At 41.2% G+C, this 15,213-nt stretch overlaps 1 pseudogene; it reads left to right on the top strand.

Moving 5' to 3' along the window:
* The window catches only part of LOC149793618 (uncharacterized), a 42,443-nt pseudogene that overhangs the window by 13,788 nt on the left and 13,442 nt on the right, over positions 1-15,213 (top strand).

Genomic DNA, 15,213 nt, shown 5'->3' with positions numbered 1-15,213 from the left:
TTACCCGAGTTACAACGTGTCACCAAAAAAGAAGACGACGTGTACGACATCGAAAGCATTCTCGAACGCAGAACCCGTAAAGTAGGCAAACGACGTGTCAAAGAAGTCAAAGTACGTTGGAAAGGATATCCACCCAGTTTTGATTCTTGGATCGACGCTTCGCAAGTTATCGACTATAAAAAGAAGTGACCATCATGCCCTTTCACACAGACGCAGCTACTACTGCTACCACTCCTTCACCCAGTTCTTCTCTGCAAGATTTGCAAAAACAACCCTTGTGGGTGTGGTGTGGAGAACGTGTGCCTTAAACGCAAATCGTCTTTTTCTGCCAAATCTTCGTGGTGTATTGTGTCATCGGGGCAGCCATCGCCAATTTAAGTTTGCAGCAAGGAGACAAACAAATGTGGACCATTTTATTGAGCAGCTGCATCGGTTACCTGCTTCCCAATCCCTCTCTGAAAATCTCTTCCAACGGGAACCACGGGAACCTTGTGTCCAGTGCCAGTGTCAGTCAGCACTCCAATAACAACAACAACAACCCTATTTTGGGGGGAGACACGCCTCTGACGTCCAGTAACCCCTCGGACAGCCACAGAACTCTGGAATTATGAGTCACCAAAACCAATTTTACTTATCCTTACCCAGTGACAGTTCCATGGAGGTGTTTCCCAAGAACACGTTGTGCTGTTACACAGCCAAATTACCTCAGATCATCCCATTAGACCACAAAGCCCATTGGGAAGTGGCTTTAGTAGAAATCATTCACTCGACTCAAGTCCTCAATGTCCTTCCCAATCAAAATTTTTTGATGTGGAAGTTCATGACGAACAATTGCAACAGTACTTGGATACCTATGGCAAATATGACAAGAAAACCCCTGGCACAAAAAATCAAAAGTACACCACCTATCACTTGTTCGTTCCTCCAGGCTATTATTTTAGTGGTCAACATTTGGTGAGCACCATAACCTCCAGGTTTAATGTCGTGTTTCTGAAAGCTTTGGAAAGTGTCAAAAAAAGTGTCACCATGGAATACCACAAAGCAGCTCGTCTCTTCTTGATGAAATTTGACGGGGGTAAAATCGTGTCCATTTTATTTTGTCCTGAATTGTTTGACATGTTGGACGGAGACATGGACATGAGAAAGGCCATGCTCAAGAAAAACGAATTACCAATCATTTACGACAACGAGTCTTTTAGCAAGTTATTTCGTACCCCGGTAGAACTGAACCAAGGACTGAATTTGATGTTTGTGTACTCCGATGTGGTGGAGTATAACGTGGTGGGACACACCTCTGCCGTTACTGCGTGTCATTCCTTTCAAAGTGGTTTCTGCCACGGTCACTGACGAGGAAGGTGGAAACACTTACCACGTTCACCGCGAATTTGTACATCCTCACTATTTGCCTGTCAGCAAGTCGTATTTGGGCACGGTCAACATTGCTATAAAAGGAGATCTGGGACAAAATATTCCATTCACCAAAGGAAACGTCACGGTGAAACTCCATTTTCGAAAACGGTTCTCTCACGATTCGTAAGTCATGTATCCAGTGTACCGAGGGGTTGCTCGACAGCGAGGACACGGTTTAGGAGATATGTTAAAATCGGCCTTTCGTTCGGTGGCCCCGGTGTTGAAACCGATGGTGACACGCGGATTGCACGCCTTGAAAGATGCGGCACTGACACAAGGCAAAGAATTTCTCCAAAATGTCATCATCGACAAACAAAACCCTAAAGAAGCCTTCATGAGGGCAGGCAAAAATGTCTTGCTGCAAACGGGCAAAGACCTTTTGGGCCGACGGGACACACCTATAAATGCCCTGCACGCTACCGAGTCAAGCATTCAGCAAGGACAAGGCAGAAAGAGACGACGAAGAAAACACCCTTTCACCAGACTTCACACGTCTAAAGCTAGAAAGGCAAAGAAAAGAAGAACCGTTCGAGACTTAGACGTTTTCGATTATTGAGAAAGAGAAAAAAATGATGCACCGAGAGTCTTGCGCTTGTTCCAAGTCGGAACTAGATCTGTTTGCTATGCCCTCCACCATGATGACCATGCAAGAATCTCAGTGGGTGGAATTTCATCCCGTCTCCTCTTTGACGGATTCCGCTCCCATCGAGTTTGAAATCAAAGGACAGCCCGAAGATTACATCGATCTGAATAGCAGTTACCTGTACTTGAAAGTGAAAGTGATCAAAACGGACAACACCAATCCAGGAGGCGATGCTAGAGTAGTTCCTGTCAACAATTTCATGCATTCCTTGTTCAGCGAAGTGGACCTGTACTTGAATAACAAACTGGTCAGCAGCAGCATGGATACTTACCCATATCGTGCCTACCTGGAAAATCTCTTGACGTACGGAAAAGAAGCCAAGAATACTCATCTGGATGCTTGCATGGTATGGAAACCTGACACGGCAGGTGTAGGCACGTTTAACGACACAGTCCTAACAGAAGATGAAAATCCTCACAATGTGGGGTTTAACGACCGTCGTAAGAAAATTCTGCAAGGGCGAAGTTTAGAAGATGGATCGTTTGCATTTGGACATGTGGTTACAAGAAAAGTATTTGCTGAACGGGGTGGATATCCGTCTGAGACTGAATCGTAGCAGTGCCGCTTTCCATTTGATGGCCCATGCCAATGAATACAAAACTATCATTCAAGAAGCCCGACTTTACGTGCGTCGTGTGGAAGTGTTACCTAAAGTGGGAAACGACGTCAGTCAGACGTTGAGCAGAACGACCGCCAAGTATCCGATACGACGCGTAGAAGTGAAAACGTTCACCATTCCCGCTGGACAGCGATCTATGATCGAAGATCATCTGTTCCAAGGACAGTTACCCAAGTGTTTGTTTGTTGGTATCGTCAGGAATTCAGCCTTCAACGGAACCCACGATCAAAATCCTTTTGAGTTTCAACATTACAATGTGTCCAAGATCGAAGTCAGTCGCGACGGCAAGACCTTGTGTACCAGACCCTTTGAGCCCAACTTTGGTGTCGCGAAGAATTGTTTGAGATCGTACTTGTCCCTGTACGAAGCAACCGGACAGTTAGGAACCAACACCAGTCACGGTATTTCGTACGACGATTATGCCGGAGGCTACGCTTTATGGGGTTTTGATTTCACTCCAGACCAAGGCAGCGACGAGGGACATTTCCACCCTATAAAACTGGGTCAGATTCGTGTGGAACTTCAGTTTGCAAATCCACCTCCAGATCACACAGTGAACGTCCTCCTGTATGCAGAATTTGACAATACCATAGAAATCAACAGTTTGAGAGAAGTCATTCTAGGGTATTAGAAGCCATGGAAGACTGTTATCCCTCTTTACCTAGTGGAGAAACTTTGAAGATGGAATGTGAGGAGACCGGGGAAGAAGAATCCCAAGACAAAAACGAAGAAGTTGTCATGATGAAGTCAAGATGGCCAGAACAAGAAGCCCATTTAGTCTCCAGTTTTGCCAAACACTTGGTCGAAAAAATGACGGAATTGATCAAGAAAGATTGCTATGGATGTCAAAACGATCATCCCAGTCAAATTCAACACGACAAATGCCTAATGCTGAGTCAAGAAGAAAAATTGAACAAGTATCTGGACGAAGCTTGGAGTCTCATCTCGGACGAAGTCGTGTTGCATCAGTGGTATAAAGACTTGCGTGAACATTCTTGTCCACCATTAACCACTCAAGAGATCCATCGTATCGAAGCTCTCCTGAATCAGAGTGGGGAGACGAAGCGAAGAAACGGTTATTTGTCATACATTTTCAAGCAAAAAGTCAGGACCGAATTGATGACTTATTATTACCTGTGAAGAAGAAGAAAAAAAACCACACAAAACATAGATCACTGGGAACTTTATTACCTTTTGATCCACAGTTCGTACACGGCTTCTTGGAATCCTGTCGTATGTGCTAAAGATGAATTCCCTCATCGCAAACCTCAAGACTATCTAGCTTATGTGATCAACACGGACGACAGTCATCTCCCAGGAATCCACTGGGTAGCCGTCTACTTTCCTCAAGAAGGATGTGTGAAATATTTTGATTCGTATGGATTGCCCCCTTTGGAAGACGATATCATTGACTTTATGAGAAGAAATGCTCAGACCACCCGATTCAATAATGTGGAATTACAAGCAACATTTTCCTTGGTGTGTGGATAGTACTGTGTGTATTTTCTGCATCATCGCAGTCTGGGTTATTCCTTAGAACATTTGGTGACTCATTTTGATCCTCGTTCTTCTTCTAGAAACGATGTGAAAGTAGATCAATGGTTTTGTGACCATTATGCTTATCTTTTGTCTCAAGCTAGGAAACGTAGTGTCCATCAATGGCCTAATGACTTCCAACAGTGGAAATCACAATTTCATTCACAACGTTGTCAGCCCCGTCCAAAATAATGTGCTAGTTGGAAAAAAATGTTTGTCATTTGAAACAAAATGTTTGATGTTATATTGTTGGATTATTGTTAAAAATGTTAGAAATGTTTGTTAGTGTTAAGTGATTTTGAATAAAAAATGTTCTGTTTTGAAAAATGCCTTTGTGGTTTGTTTGACTATAGAAATCTTGATTCATGCTCTTTGACTTCTAATTTCCCTCTCATGACACTCATTGAACGTTCCGGCTCGAAAACCGTGGAGGGATGTTTTCCTTCACGTCCGCGCTTTGACTTTAAAGCCGGGGTAGCCTCCAGTCTAACCATCCATTGTTGACTCATCCTCCTACGAAGATGTGCTCCAAACTAGCTAAGCTAAACGAAGCCTACGTGAATTTGCACAGGGTCAGACACAGTCTGATACCGAAGCCAGAAGAGATAGAGAATGTGAGAATGCTAAAAGTCACTGAAGACCTGATAGAAGAGCTCTTCAGAGAAGAAGTGAACAGGGAGAAAGAAGAATGGACAGAGAAGTACAGACTTCAGAAACAGCAGAGAGAGCAGCAACAGCAGCAACAGCAGCAGCAGCAACCTGAACCTGACAGAGGCTTTGTTGATTGTCGTATCGACACCAAAGAGTTCTTCTTCTCTTTCCGAAGAAGCAGACCTATCGTCAGAAAGTCTATCGTCAGAGGACATCGCATTCTTAGAAACTAAAATATTGCCATAGCAAACAAAAAGAACAGCCCTTTTCAGGGCTACCCAATACTCTAGAAAAGAAATAGTAATCCATTTGCCAATGTGTGTAGGTAGAGTAGTGTGAATATAAACACTGACTCTTTTTTTATCGTGTGAGTGTATGTGTTTGTGTATATGATTGTGTGTTTGTAAGTGCTCACGTACGTTTGTGTGGATAGTAGATTATGATGATGGTTTTTTTTGCTGTTTGACGTGTGGGGAGAGTAGATGTGGGGTTTGATTGGATTGCTTTGCGTATGTGGATAGTATATTATTTGTTTAATAAAATTTTTTAGAATAGTGATGGGTAGTATAAAAAGTGAGTGAGTGTTTCTTTTAGGTCCGCGCGTTTGTTTGGTTATGATCTAGGTAAAATCAATTTTGTTTTAGGGGGATGTTTTCCTTCACGTCCGAGCTTTTAGTATAAATTGAAAATCGCTCGGCAGTCTAGCTACCCTTGTTGATTGATCAAGAGAATGAACATCAGAATTGCAAAGCTTCTAGAACTCCAGATGCACCTGGAATATGCCAGGCGCATACTAAACGAACTGGCCGCAGAGGCCATTGTCGAAGAGGGAAGGATGAAAGAGGAGGAGGAAAGAAGAAAAAAAGAAGAGGAGGAAAAGGAGAGAGGAAATTTCAGAATCCCAGAGACAGAAAATTGGGATTCTGAAGCCACTTATCCCGCCTCTGCTCTCCCCCAAAAAAGAGGGAAACGAGACTGGGGAAGAAGATGTGTGTGTGGTGCCAGGCCAGGAAGGTGCCAGGATTAGATAGGTGCATCTGGAGTTAAAAACAAACAGCCCTTTTCAGGGCTACCCAAACCTTTAGAAAAGAAATAGTAATCGATTTGCCAATGTGTGTAGGTAGAGTAGTGTAAATATAAACACTGACTCATTTTTTTCCTTGTGTGTGTGTGTGTGTGTGTGTGTGTGTGTTTGTAAGCGCTCACGTACGTTTGTGTGGATAGTAGATTATTGGGTTTCATTATAATGCTTTGCGTGTGTGGATAGTAGATTTGGGGTTTGTTAATTGCTGCTTCAGTTATGTGGATAGTAGATCATATGAAATGAGAAAAGTAGGGGATGTTTTCCTTCACGTCCGCACGTTTTAAGTGATGATCTAGGTAATATAACGTCCGCGCTTTTCGTATAAGAACCCACAGTATTCGTCGTTCAAACCATTCTAAGAAATACACAAAGAAGATGGAGGTGACAAAATTATTTAACGATCTGAGACATAGCTATTTTTGGATCATGGATGGGACTTATGTAGTAGAAAGATTGAATAAGGAAGGAAGATTTGAAGGTAGCCTGAACAATGTGAAGAGTCTTGGAGTAGCAAAAGGTCTAATAGGGGGAATGATTGAGGAAGAAGTAGAAAGAATCAGAGGATTCATTGACCCACCTTACGTGAGAGTAGGTACTTTAAAGGAAGCCTTGGATCATGTCATAGAAGTCAGGAGCTTCCTAGAAAATAGCTTTTATTGGACTGACTGGTGGTACGTAAAGTGGGGTTTTAACCAGTTGATAAAAGCAGAAGAACTAATTAGAGAGGTAATGAAAGTAGAAATGATGAAGATAAAAGAAAAATGGAGCAAAGAGAGAAAGGAAGAAGAGAATAAGAAGAAGAAATTAGAGTTTGAAAGATTGAATAACAACTGGATGAAGATCCAACAGAAATTTAGAGAGATGGGTCATCCTGACTGGATAACAGAAACTGAAAAGAGGAAGAAGAAAGGAATAATGGAAAAAGTGAGAAGATGGTGGAAGAAGTGGAGGTGTTAGAAGAAGAAGAAGAAACCCAAAGGTCCTTTTCAGGGCCACCCACATTTCTCGAAAAGAGATAGACTTTCAATTGCCTACCCTTTTTTATATTTTTTTATTTTTATTTTATTTTTTTTTATTTTTTTATTTGTTTAAAAAAAATCCCATGTTCAATTCCCCTTGTCCCTAGAATTGCTTTTTTCTCCCATGTTAAATTTCCCTTGTCCCTAGACTGACCCTAAATAGATTCCCATGTTAATTTCCCTTTTCCCTAGAGTGTCCCAGCAATTTCTCCCATGTTAAATTTCCATTGTCCCCAGAGTGTCCCAAGGTGTTTTTTAATGGTAAGTCCCATTGTCCCTAGGGTGTCCCCATATAGTACTTATGTATGTATGTATGTATGTATGTATGTATGTATGTATGTATGTATGTATGTATGTGTGTGTGTACGTACGTATGTATGTAAAGCGTTTAACGGCACGTCAGTAAAAGTGTGACTATATATATGCATAGGTAAGGTATATGTGTCATATATCTGAGAGACTTGCTACCACCTCATCTCTGCAATTTGTTCTGTACGAAGGCTGATACTCTCTAATGACCGATTTCATTTTCCGAAGCTAAACACCGTACATATCTGCCTTTTCTGAGTAGATGTCAGGAAATAGTTCACTCGTGAAGTGGAAACATTGTGTGTTCCACAAATGGCTTTACAACTCGTGTCAATACAAGGTTTCCACTTAAGGAGTGAAATGTTTCCTTTTATCTACAAAAAGTAGATATCATCTGTTTATTACATATCTCTTAAAGAGACACAGCAACGAACGAGAGAAGAATTTATATCGCCACAGTGGCAATATAATTGGTATTGCCAAGTGGCGGTAATAAACTCTGGAACTGCTTTCGTTTCAGTTTTTGGGAAATATATGCACTTAAATATGATAACCGTGCTTGCTGTCTTCAATTTCGACTTGATCTACACCGTTTGTTTTCGTCCTCACTACCCAACTCTTCTCGGATGAGCAGATTTCTCCTCACCACCTTTCTCCGACGCACACAAACAGGATAGTAGTGAGGGGGGGGAGGGATTAGCGTCAATGGGAATTATTAGTACAAAATACCCCTGGGACAGATTAGCGTCAATGGAAATTTAACATGGAGAAAAATCGTGGGTCAGATTAGCGTCAAGGGAAATTAACATGGAGAAAAATCGTGGGACGGTTTAGCGTCAAAGGAATTTAAACAGGGTGGGACTTTATAGCGTCAAGGGAAATTGAACATGGGGAATAGAGTTTGTGCTTGTCTAGGGACAAGGGGAATGGAACAGGGGACTATAGTGTGGGTCTGTCTAGGGACAATGGGAATTTAACATGGGGAATAGATCGTGGGACTGTCTAGGGACAATGAGAAATTTAACATTACGGAAACCCCTGGGGGATATAGCCTCAAGGGAATTTAACATATGGAAATTGAACATGGTGGATCTGTATAGCGTCAAGGGGAATTGAACATGGTGGGACTATCTAGGGACAATGATGGTAGAGGGTCAAACACAACAGAGACAGAAACATACATACACTAGTACAAGCGTGGGATTTATATATAAAGCATTACCAAGACCTGAAATCTTGCTGGGGTGTTCAACAATTTGCATAATTGTAATGATGCTATAAATAGCTATAATCAAGGAAATGCTCAACGACAAAATGGATGTGACTAAAAGTAACGTTAAAATGACGAAATTGTCCCAGAATTTAAAGGAAAATAAACATATCCCCGAAAATTAAGTTACAATGGTTTAGACTAAAATGGATAAAATTAGTAACTACTTACAATATCAACTTCTGTGACGATCGTGGATAAATACCTATGTATCTATAATCAGCTGAAATTCCTATGAAATCCCACTATCTATTTATAGCTCCAACTTGTGGGTTTTTCCTTTGGAAAATCCCACTATCTTTTTATAGCCTCAGCTTGAGTGACGTTCCTGTTTACGAATTCTAGTATATATGTATAGCTACAAAATGTGGAAATCCCCAAGTCGATATTTATAGTCTCAAAATTTCCAGCGTCAGTGACGTCACTGTACTGAACACTAGGGGATAAATGGCAACAGTGTTGCAAGTGGCTGACCTGAATACGCGCTACTGTAGGTAGGTAGGTAGAGTGTATCTGATAGGGATAAAGTGAGTTTTATAGGGACAAACAGAGACCAATACACACACACACACACACACACGCAACATACGCGCAGACACACTCACACACACACACACACGCACGCACACACACACACACACACACACACACACACACACACACACACACACACACACACACACACACATACACACACACACAGAGGGAAGAGGAAAAAACAAACCCCAAATATACTATCCACACTCGGGAGGAAGAAAAAAACAACCAAATATACGATCTACACAACGTACGCTAACACACACATACACACACACACACCACACACACACACACACACACACACACGCGCGCGCGCACACCACAGAGGGAAGAAGAAGAAAACCATTATACACTATCCACACGGAGTGAAGAAATAACCCTTTATATATACTATCAACAGAGAGTGAAGAAAATAACCCATTATATTCCATCAACACAGAGTGAAGAAGAAAAAGTTTTTTGAAAGCACCTAAGCCCTCACCTGCAATGACCAACTCTGCCAAACACCTACACCCCACCCCACCCCCACTCCCAACACTACAAAACCCATTTAACCCGTTATTTTATGGCATCAGTGTGTGCTTTAGGAAACATCAAGACACAAAAATGATGGATGAATAGACTGACTATTGTTTACGGACTTGCATGCCTAAAGAGCGTGCGTGAAGGAAAACATCCTTCCATTTCAATTCTAACTAAAACATGATCCTGAGGGATAGAGAGAGGTGAAAGAGCACAATTTCATAAAGTGTGAGTAAAAACAAAACACGCCATCCTTATTATACAATGTCAAGACCAAGAGACACTTACGTTTTCTTTCTGGTCTATTCTCTTTTAGAAGGTAGTATGAAATTTCACATCAGGGCCAACGCATCGGCTCACATTGTCAATTTTTCCATTTCCATGTCTTTACTGGCACAAGTTCTTCATCATCTTCAATTTCTTCTTCTTCTTCTTCAGAATCCCTCTTCTCTGTTTCGTCTTGTTTTTTGTTTCTTCTCTTTTCTCGTAGGGCACTCTGAATTCCAGTGTCCTTTCCCCTGACAACGATATTAGGTATCTTGACTTTTGTCTCTCTTTCTTAGACGAAGCAGGTATTTTGGAGACAAATACCCATTTACCTTTGCAGATATAGCAAACTTCATTAGCACACACTTTCGTATGACTCTCATCAAATCAACGACCAAAAGAGTAAGTTTTGTTGCCACTTTCGCCTGTGAATTATGCTTTCGTATGACTTTTAGCAAATATTTGACCAGCAGGTCGATCTGTGCTGACTCTTTCATCTTCGTGATCGTTTGAGAGCGGAATGAATACTCTGACGCTAAGACACTCTCCTTATATACAGGGACCTGTTGCGTATGAAACCTAGTCAAATGTAATTTTGCAATAAGATGAAACGATTTCATTGAGGAAGTAAAAGGCAATGATGTACCGTATCGCCTCACACAAAACCTGAAGTGTTAGCTCAGATCCGTGTCAGCAATTTCGAAGACGACATAACTGAGCTTTCATCAATGCTCTCCAATTATGCCACAAAACCACGAGTCCTGATTCACGCCAAAAGAAATTTCGTTCGGTCCATAAAAAATAGTATCACATCTGAGAAACGCAAAAACGAACTTCCAGAAAACTGAGAACGACGGCTTACACCTACAACGTAAATGTATGAGTTCAAGTAGTGCGTAAAACTTAATCAAATTAAATTTTTATAGTCAAGACGAAACGATCTCTTTTCGAACAAGAAAGCAGACACCAAGCGACAATGGCAATCCGTGTCACACAACACTTTTCAAAATGTATATTATCAGAGGTTTGTTCTAGCGATCTGCACGGTTAAATTAAATGTTGATGTATTTTGCAATAAGACGGACACAATTTCCATGGGATCGCCCATGGTACGATTGTTCGTGCATTAGTTTAATTTTTAAAAATATTTTTATATAAATCGCCTATAGGATAGACCCAGTAAAGCATGGCCATTCTCGTCACTGTCTGAATAGCTACTCAAGTCAATTCGAAGTGAACGCGGTAAGAAAATAAGTATAGCCAATGAAATGGCTTACAACGGGTGATGCATTGTTTTGTTCTAGGACTGTGTGGCATAATAATCCCTATGTTCTTGCGTTGTTACCATTACAGTGCAGACAGACTGAAATGTGAACTTACAAGCCCTCTTTGTCTGTGTTGTACCATTTCTTCTTACCACATCAAAATACTGAGCGTCACAGTATTGGTTCGCGTTTTCAAGCTGACCATTTTTTTATATCTCACTTAAACATTTTAACATAAACACTCACACTCACATCGGTAGAGTCAGAACAGATGTGTTACAGTATTGAGGGGCATGTTATCTTTTTTTTTTTTTCAAACTAATAAATTTGGGGTTTGTATGAAGTAAAGAACCGAAAGTACAGTGAAACTCAAGGATGATGACCCAATCTGTCTGTCTATTGATGCGTGTATTTACTTAAGAAGAAATATGACCTCTAAAACACAAAGAGATACGGCAAGCATGATTAGAATGAACATAACGATGTTTTCCTTCACGCCCGTGTAATTTAGAGCTTCAATCCTCTTTGAAGACAAACTTGGTCTCCTTTTGTAGGGCTTGAAATAATAAAAAACCTGAAAAAATCTTAAGCACTTTGCTATAGATAATTTCATCAACAGACTAAACAACATAAATACCGTTACAACACTAGAAAGCCTTAAATCTTCTATCAAAAAGAAATGCATCAAAAAATTAAAGATTAACGATAACTAACCAATGAAACCGAATTTAACAAAGGCAGTGACATGTGAAGAAATGGCTCTCACTTTGGAAAGGTAGGCGAATGTACTCTGTCATGCACCATCAACTTGAAAAAAAATTATAAACAGAGAGAAACCTGAATTCAAAATTCAGTTGTTTTTTCTTCAAAATTGTTTCGTTTCTTTTTTCTTTTTTGGAACAAATCTAAGCACTAATATAGAGTGGAAAAGGGAAAATGCACATACAAGCTTTGATATTTCTGAAAAAATGAGGGGATATTCCTAACGTTCATAACCACCTATATATGCTTGGACTTGTCTGTGACTTATCCACAAAACAAGATGTACATATTTCTGGTCAAGCTGCAAGTGTGTGCATGTTTTTGAAAATGGTAAAAATTGGATATACAATTTTCTCGTGACACTTATAAAGTGAAGAGTCTGTGCAAGTGTCAAAAGCCAAAGTCATATAAGTTTTGTATTTTGTACGGCTTGTAAAGATTTCCACTTTAGAAAATGTGAAGTATCACAAGTTATTATCACAAACAGAAGTGGAACATAGGGGCTTGCAAGAAAGAAAATAACCTAGACAGTTGGTGTCATCAAGAGTGCTAGAGACGGTACCCGAACTTGCTTGCTTGCTTACTTGAATTAAAGTGATTTTCGCTCTAATGGAGCATATATCACTGGTTTAATAACGCACCGCGTGATTTTTAATTACTCCTGGGGAAGGAAAGAGAGCCTCATCCCCCAGGCTTTTATGTACTCACAGACTACTTTTAAATTTAGCCACTCAGGTGTAGGACTAACTAGTCCTTAACAACCTGACTGAAAGGCTTTAAACATGAGTGGGAATAGTCTCACCACACACTCATTTTTCTGTCCGAGCGTGGTAAAGGAGGGAAAAGGTGCTCAGCAAGACAGCCATGGGTGTTAAGTACTCAACAAAACGCTAGCCCGTACTTATTTCAAATCAAGTCGTGTCTCCAAAAAAGACGACGTGTACGACATCAAAGGCATTGTCAAACGCAGAAACCGTAAAGTGGGCAAACGACGTGTCAAAGAAGTCAAAGTACGTTGGAAAGGATATCCACCCAGTTTTGATTCTTGCATCGACGCTTCGCACTATAAAAAGAAGTGACCATCATGCCCTTTCACACAGATTCAGCTACTGCGATCACTCCTTCACCCAATTCTTCTCTGCAAGATTTACAAACACAACCCTTGTGGGTGTGGTATGGAAAACGTGTGCCTAAAACGCAAATCGTCTTTTTCTGCCAAACCTTTGTGGTGTATTGTGTCATCGGTGCATCCAATGCCAATCTGAGTTTGCAACAAGGAGACAAACACTTGTGGACCATTGTATTGAGCAGTTACATCGGTTACCTGCTTCCTAATCCCTCCCTGAAATTCTCCTCGAACAGGAACCACGGGAACCTAGTGTCCAGTGCCAGTGCCAGTCACCAGTCGAACAACAACAACCACAACAACAACAACAACCCCATTTTGGGCGGAGATACTCCTCTAACTTCCAGTATCGCCTCGGAGAGCCACAAAACTCTGGAATTATGAGCAATAACAACCAATTTTACTTAACCTTACCCAGTGACAGTTCCATGGAGGTGTTTCCCAAGAACACGTTGTGCTGTTACACGGTCAAATTACCTCAGACCATCCAGTTAGATCACGAAGCCCATTGGGAAGTGGCTTTAGTGGAAATCATTCACCCAACACAAATCGAAAACATCACCGAAAAGCAAAACACTTTCGAGGTGGAAATCCTGAATGCCCAATTGGAGGAAGAAATCAACAAAATCGGGTTTTTAGGGGACACAAGAGCAGCCAGCAATCCAGCCTTCATTATCTACACCTTGAAAATTCCTTCAGGTTATTATTTTAGTGGTGAACATTTGGTGGACACTATTGCGGACAGGTTCAACTTAGCCTTTGGCAAAGCACTGAACAGAGCCAAAAAAAGTGTGAAGATTGAGTACCATAAAGTGGCTCATCGTCTCGTGATCAAATTTCAAGATACGGACACATTGTCCCTCAGGTTCAATGGTAGTTTGTTTGAAATTTTGGGTGGACATGCAGAAATGGTCGCAAACAATATGAGCCCCAAGATCAAAAGTAATATGGATTTTTACAGAGCTTTTGGAAACCCGGTAGAACTGAACCAAGGACTTAATTTGATCTTTGTGTATTCCGATGTGGTGGAGTACAACGTGGTGGGACACACCTCTATTCCGTTACTGCATGTCATTCCTTTCAAAGTGGATAGTACCACAAACAATGACCAGGAAGGTGCAAACACCTATCACGTACACCGTGAATTTGTACATCCTCACTATTTGCCCGTCAGTAAGTCGTATTTAGACACTGTCAACATTGCTATAAAAGGAGATCTAGGACAAAATATTCCATTCTCCAAAGGGAAAGTTACAGTGAAACTCCATTTTCGAAAACGGTTCTCTAACGAATTGAAGTCAAGACAGCGAAGAGGGACATTTTCACCCTATAAAATCCGGCCAGATGCGTGTGGAATTTCAGTTTGCAGAAAATTCCATTGCCTATGATATGTTAGTCAGTTAGAAGAAAAAATACAGAAGTGAGTCTATCAGCACATGATTTCTTTATCTTGGTTAGAAAGTGCGACTCTAAGTCCTTCGTTTTCGTCGCTTATCAAAATTTTAAAAATAGTAATGTTCTGTAAAAAAGTGAGTGAGTGTTTCTTTTAGGTTTGTGCGCTTTTTTTTGTTGGTGATAATATGGATAATGTAAGTTGGGGTACAACGAAATAAAAAGAATTAGGCCCAGAACTCGGTGTGGAGGGAAGAAATATACGCAACAGTAGCGGGAGCAAGAAATGCAGACCTAGCCAGTTAGCACTACACCCACCTCGAGAACACAAATAACATCTAGTCAACATCCGACTATACCTAACAAACAACCTGCCCCGGAAAGAGTGGTGGCAAAACAAAAGGCCAATTATGTTAGACAAACGGTATGGCAAACTCAAATGTAATTATCGGAGGCACTACGTTCTTTTCTGGGGCCCCGAGTGGCCGAGTGGTCTAAAGCGCTCTCCGTTACGGATCACTGTCATCTCACCTTTGTCTGCGTGGGTTCGAGTCTCGGATTCGGCTAATGTGGGTATGTGAGAAAGCTTGCCAGTAGCTTCTCGTGGGTCGGTGGTTCTTTCCGGGTTTTTCCCGGGTTCTTCCTCCACCATTAATACTGGCCGCCATGTATAGCCTATCGCGTGCTGAAAAATGGCGTTAAACCCTACAACAACAACAACGTTCTTTTCTCACTCCGATACTACAGGCAATCTCAGCTGAAAGAACAACCACAGCAACAATAACAGCGACAGACACC

The sequence above is a fragment of the Sinohyriopsis cumingii genome, chromosome 8 (genome assembly GCF_028554795.1).
Source record: "Sinohyriopsis cumingii isolate HCF-2022 chromosome 8, ASM2855479v2, whole genome shotgun sequence".
NCBI lineage: Eukaryota > Metazoa > Mollusca > Bivalvia > Unionida > Unionidae > Sinohyriopsis > Sinohyriopsis cumingii.
This window is presented reverse-complemented; position numbering and strand designations above follow the sequence as displayed.